This window comes from Cherax quadricarinatus, chromosome 89 (assembly GCF_038502225.1).
Source record: "Cherax quadricarinatus isolate ZL_2023a chromosome 89, ASM3850222v1, whole genome shotgun sequence".
NCBI classification, from domain to species: domain Eukaryota; kingdom Metazoa; phylum Arthropoda; class Malacostraca; order Decapoda; family Parastacidae; genus Cherax; species Cherax quadricarinatus.
This window is the reverse complement of record NC_091380.1, coordinates 2310167-2316811: the sequence shown is the minus strand read 5'-3', so window position 1 is coordinate 2316811 and position 6645 is coordinate 2310167.

Below are 6645 nucleotides of genomic sequence, written 5' to 3'. Positions count from 1 at the left end.
TGTACTGTGTTATTTACTGTGTTGCTGTTGTACTGTGTTATTTACTGTGTTGCTGTTGTACTGTGTTATTTACTGTGTTGCTGTTGTACTGTGTTGCTGTTGTACTGTGTTATTTACTGTGTTGCTGTTGTACTGTGTTATTTACTGTGTTGCTGTTGTACTGTGTTATTTACTGTGTTGCTGTTGTACTGTGTTATTTGCTGTGTTGCTGTTGTACTGTGTTATTTACTGTGTTGCTGTTGTACTGTGTTATTTACTGTGTTGCTGTTGTACTGTGTTATTTACTGTGTTGCTGTTGTACTGTGTTATTTGCTGTGTTGCTGTTGTACTGTGTTATTTACTGTGTTGCTGTTGTACTGTGTTGCTGTTGTACTGTGTTATTTACTGTGTTGCTGTTGTACTGTGTTGCTGTTGTACTGTGTTGCTGTTGTACTGTGTTATTTACTGTGTTGCTGTTGTACTGTGTTATTTACTGTGTTGCTGTTGTACTGTGTTGCTGTTGTACTGTGTTATTTACTGTGTTGCTGTTGTACTGTGTTATTTACTGTGTTGCTGTTGTTCTGTGTTATTTACTGTGTTGCTGTTGTACTGTGTTATTTACTGTGTTGCTGTTGTACTGTGTTGCTGTTGTACTGTGTTGCTGTTGTACTGTGTTATTTACTGTGTTGCTGTTGTACTGTGTTATTTGCTGTGTTGCTGTTGTACTGTGTTATTTACTGTGTTGCTGTTGTACTGTGTTATTTACTGTGTTGCTGTTGTACTGTGTTATTTACTGTGTTGCTGTTGTACTGTGTTATTTACTGTGTTGCTGTTGTACTGTGTTATTTACTGTGTTGCTGTTGTACTGTGTTATTTACTGTGTTGCTGTTGTACTGTGTTATTTGCTGTGTTGCTGTAGTACTGTGTTGCTGTTGTACTGTGTTGCTGTTGTACTGTGTTGCTGTTGTACTGTGTTGCTGTTGTACTGTGTTGCTGTAGTACTGTGTTGCTGTTGTACTGTGTTGCTGTTGTACTGTGTTGCTGTAGTACTGTGTTGCTGTTGTACTGTGTTGCTGTTGTACTGTGTTGCTGTTGTACTGTGTTATTTGCTGTGTTGCTGTAGTACTGTGTTGCTGTTGTACTGTGTTGCTGTTGTACTGTGTTGCTGTTGTACTGTGTTGCTGTTGTACTGTGTTGCTGTTGTACTGTGTTGCTGTAGTACTGTGTTGCTGTTGTACTGTGTTGCTGTTGTACTGTGTTGCTGTAGTACTGTGTTGCTGTTGTACTGTGTTGCTGTTGTACTGTGTTGCTGTAGTACTGTGTTGCTGTTGTACTGTGTTGTTGTTGTACTGTGTTGCTGTTGTACTGTGTTGTTGTTGTACTGTGTTGCTGTAGTACTGTGTTGCTGTAGTACTGTGTTGCTGTTGTACTGTGTTGCTGTTGTACTGTGTTGCTGTAGTACTGTGTTGCTGTTGTACTGTGTTGCTGTTGTACTGTGTTGCTGTAGTACTGTGTTGCTGTTGTACTGTGTTGCTGTAGTACTGTGTTGCTGTTGTACTGTGTTGCTGTTGTACTGTGTTGCTGTTGTACTGTGTTGCTGTTGTACTGTGTTGCTGTTGTACTGTGTTGCTGTTGTACTGTGTTGCTGTTGTACTGTGTTGCTGTTGTACTGTGTTGCTGTTGTACTGTGTTGCTGTTGTACTGTGTTGCTGTTGTACTGTGTTGCTGTTGTACTGTGTTGCTGTAGTACTGTGTTGCTGTTGTACTGTGTTGCTGTTGTACTGTGTTGCTGTTGTACTGTGTTGCTGTTGTACTGTGTTGCTGTTGTACTGTGTTGCTGTAGTACTGTGTTGCTGTTGTACTGTGTTGCTGTAGTACTGTGTTGCTGTAGTACTGTGTTGCTGTAGTACTGTGTTGCTGTTGTACTGTGTTGCTGTTGTACTGTGTTGCTGTTGTACTGTGTTGCTATTGTACTGTGTTGCTGTAGTACTGTGTTGCTGTTGTACTGTGTTGCTGTTGTACTGTGTTGCTGTTGTACTGTGTTGCTGTTGTACTGTGTTGCTGTTGTACTGTGTTGCTGTTGTACTGTGTTGCTGTTGTACTGTGTTGCTGTTGTACTGTGTTGCTGTTGTACTGTGTTGCTGTTGTACTGTGTTGCTGTAGTACTGTGTTGCTGTTGTACTGTGTTGCTGTTGTACTGTGTTGCTGTTGTACTGTGTTGCTGTTGTACTGTGTTGCTGTTGTACTGTGTTGCTGTTGTACTGTGTTGTTGTTGTACTGTGTTGCTGTTGTACTGTGTTGCTGTTGTACTGTGTTGCTGTTGTACTGTGTTGCTGTAGTACTGTGTTGCTGTTGTACTGTGTTGCTGTTGTACTGTGTTGCTGTTGTACTGTGTTGCTGTTGTACTGTGTTGCTGTTGTACTGTGTTGCTGTAGTACTGTGTTGCTGTTGTACTGTGTTGCTGTTGTACTGTGTTGCTGTTGTACTGTGTTATTTGCTGTGTTGCTGTTGTACTGTGTTGCTGTAGTACTGTGTTGCTGTTGTACTGTGTTGCTGTTGTACTGTGTTGCTGTTGTACTGTGTTGTTGTTGTACTGTGTTGCTGTTGTACTGTGTTGCTGTTGTACTGTGTTGCTGTTGTACTGTGTTGCTGTTGTACTGTGTTGCTGTTGTACTGTGTTGCTGTTGTACTGTGTTGCTGTAGTACTGTGTTGCTGTAGTACTGTGTTGTTGTTGTACTGTGTTGCTGTTGTACTGTGTTGTTGTTGTACTGTGTTGCTGTAGTACTGTGTTGCTGTTGTACTGTGTTGCTGTTGTACTGTGTTGCTGTTGTACTGTGTTGCTGTTGTACTGTGTTGCTGTTGTACTCTGTTGCTGTTGTACTGTGTTGCTGTAGTACTGTGTTGCTGTAGTACTGTGTTGCTGTAGTACTGTGTTGCTGTAGTACTGTGTTGCTGTAGTACTGTGTTGCTGTAGTACTGTGTTGCTGTAGTACTGTGTTGCTGTAGTACTGTGTTGCTGTAGTACTGTGTTGCTGTAGTACTGTGTTGCTGTTGTACTGTGTTGCTGTTGTACTGTGTTGCTGTAGTACTGTGTTGCTGTAGTACTGTGTTGCTGTTGTACTGTGTTGCTGTTGTACTGTGTTGCTGTAGTACTGTGTTGCTGTTGTACTGTGTTGCTGTTGCACTGTGTTGCTGTTGCACTGTGTTGCTGTTGTACTGTGTTGCTGTTGTACTGTGTTGCTGTTGTACTGTGTTGCTGTTGTACTGTGTTGCTGTTGTACTGTGTTGCTGTTGTACTGTGTTGCTGTTGTACTGTGTTGCTGTAGTACTGTGTTGCTGTAGTACTGTGTTGCTGTTGTACTGTGTTGCTGTAGTACTGTGTTGCTGTAGTACTGTGTTGCTGTTGTACTGTGTTGCTGTAGTACTGTGTTGCTGTTGTACTGTGTTGCTGTAGTACTGTGTTGCTGTAGTACTGTGTTGCTGTTGTACTGTGTTGCTGTTGTACTGTGTTGTTGTTGTACTGTTACTGTTGTACTGTTGTACTGCTGGTCGCTGCTAGCAACAGCCTGGTTGATCAGTCATGCTTCGCTGTTGTGTTCATTTCTCAGTTGTATGATTCATAGTCAATTGTATTCGTATCCAACAACTGTATTCCACATGTCTCTGTTGCGCGGTCATGTCTCTAAATTCATCTCCTCACATTACATTCATCTCCCCACATTACATTCATCATCGTGTCTTACTGTATTAGAAGAGAGACGTCAGCTGACAGTGGATCAAGCCTCAACCACTAACCCATACGGGTTTAACCCTTCATGTAATAATGACAACAGGGATAAAAATAATTAAAATTGCCAATAATATCGTGTGTACAAGATAAAGATATACGAGTCATTTGGGTAGCTTTATTCTGGAGATGTTTCGCCCATCGTGTGCTTCTTCAGTCATTGGACTGGCTGGCGAAACGTTTCCAGAATAAAGATATGTATTGGGTATTAAGACGCATGTGCAAGTGTTGGGTATCTGTACGGTTGAAACGTTTCGCCTACACAGCAGGCTTCTTCAGTCTGATACAGAGGCAACAGGTGTAGTAGTGAAATGAAGATGATGTAATCAGTCCATCAACCTTGATGGTCAGTCCCTCAGCCTGGAGAAGAGTTCAGCTCCATGGTCTGGAACAAGGTGGTCAGTCCCTCAGCCTGGAGAAGAGTCCAGCTCCATGGTCTGGAACAAGGTGGTCAGTCTCTCAGCCTGGAGAAGAGTCCAGCTCCATGGTCTGGAACAAGGTGGTCAGTCCCTCAGCCTGGAGAAGAGTCCAGCTCCATGGTCTGGAACAAGGTGGTCAGTCTCTCAGCCTGGAGAAGAGTTCAGCACCATGGTCTGGAACAAGGTGGTCAAGTCCCTCAGCCTGGAGAAGAGTTCAGCTCCATGGTCTGGAACAAGGTGGTCAGTCCCTCAGCCTGGAGAAGAGTTCAGCACCATGGTCTGGAACAAGGTGGTCAGTCCCTCAGCCTGGAGAAGAGTCCAGCTCCATGGTCTGGAACAAGGTGGTCAGTCCCTCAGCCTGGAGAAGAGTCCAGCTCCATGGTCTGGAACAAGGTGGTCAGTCCCTCAGCCTGGAGAAGAGTCCAGCTCCATGGTCTGGAACAAGGTAGTCAGTCTCTCAGCCTGGAGAAGAGTTCAGCTCCATGGTCTGGAACAAGGTGGTCAAGTCCCTCAGCCTGGAGAAGAGTTCAGCTCCATGGTCTGGAACAAGGTGGTCAGTCCCTCAGCCTATAGAAGAGTTCAGCACCATGGTCTGGAACAAGGTGATCAGTCCCTCAGCCTGGAGAAGAGTTCAGCTCCATGGTCTGGAACAAGGTGGTCAGTCCCTCAGCCTGGAGAAGAGTCCAGCTCCATGGTCTGGAACAAGGTGGTCAGACCCTCAGCCTGGAGAAGCGTTCAGCACCATGGTCTGGAACAAGGTGGTCAGTCCCTCAGCCTGGAGAAGAGTCCAGCACCATGGTCTGGAACAAGGTGGTCAGTCCCTCAGCCTGGAGAAGAGTTCAACTCCATGGTCTGGAACAAGGTGTTCAGTCCCTCAGCCTGGAGAAGAGTTCAACTCCATGGTCTGGAACAAGGTGGTCAGTCCCTCAGCCTGGAGAAGAGTTCAGCACCATGGTCTGGAACAAGGTGGTCAAGTCCCTCAGCCTGGAGAAGAGTTCAGCTCCATGGTCTGGAACAAGGTGGTCAGTCCCTCAGCCTGGAGAAGAGTTCAGCACCATGGTCTGGAACAAGGTGGTCAGTCCCTCAGCCTGGAGAAGAGTTCAGCTCCATGGTCTGGAACAAGGTGGTCAGTCTCTCAGCCTGGAGAAGAGTCCAGCTCCATGGTCTGGAACAAGGTGGTCAGTCTCTCAGCCTGGAGAAGAGTCCAGCTCCATGGTCTGGAACAAGGTGGTCAGTCCCTCAGCCTGGAGAAGAGTCCAGCTCCATGGTCTGGAACAAGGTGGTCAGTCTCTCAGCCTGGAGAAGAGTTCAGCACCATGGTCTGGAACAAGGTGGTCAAGTCCCTCAGCCTGGAGAAGAGTTCAGCTCCATGGTCTGGAACAAGGTGGTCAGTCCCTCAGCCTGAAGAAGAGTTCAGCACCATGGTCTGGAACAAGGTGGTCAGTCCCTCAGCCTGGAGAAGAGTCCAGCTCCATGGTCTGGAACAAGGTGGTCAGTCCCTCAGCCTGGAGAAGAGTCCAGCTCCATGGTCTGGAACAAGGTGGTCAGTCCCTCAGCCTGGAGAAGAGTCCAGCTCCATGGTCTGGAACAAGGTGGTCAGTCTCTCAGCCTGGAGAAGAGTTCAGCTCCATGGTCTGGAACAAGGTGGTCAAGTCCCTCAGCCTGGAGAAGAGTTCAGCTACATGGTCTGGAACAAGGTGGTCAGTCCCTCAGCCTATAGAAGAGTTCAGCACCATGGTCTGGAACAAGGTGATCAGTCCCTCAGCCTGGAGAAGAGTTCAGCTCCATGGTCTGGAACAAGGTGGTCAGTCCCTCAGCCTGGAGAAGAGTCCAGCTCCATGGTCTGGAACAAGGTGGTCAGACCCTCAGCCTGGAGAAGCGTTCAGCACCATGGTCTGGAACAAGGTGGTCAGTCCCTCAGCCTGGAGAAGAGTCCAGCACCATGGTCTGGAACAAGGTGTTCAGTCCCTCAGCCTGGAGAAGAGTTCAACTCCATGGTCTGGAACAAGGTGTTCAGTCCCTCAGCCTGGAGAAGAGTTCAACTCCATGGTCTGGAACAAGGTGATCAGTCCCTCAGCCTGGAGAAGAGTTCAACTCCATGGTCTGGAACAAGGTGTTCAGTCCCTCAGCCTGGAGAAGAGTTCAACTCCATGGTCTGGAACAAGGTGTTCAGTCCCTCAGCCTGGAGAAGAGTTCAACTCCATGGTCTGGAACAAGGTGGTCAGTCCCTCAGCCTGGAGAAGAGTTCAGCACCATGGTCTGGAACAAGGTGGTCAAGTCCCTCAGCCTGGAGAAGAGTTCAGCTCCATGGTCTGGAACAAGGTGGTCAGTCCCTCAGCCTGGAGAAGAGTTCAGCACCATGGTCTGGAACAAGGTGGTCAGTCCCTCAGCCTGGAGAAGAGTTCAGCTCCATGGTCTGGAACAAGGTGGTCAGTCTCTCAGCCTGGAGAAGAGTCCAG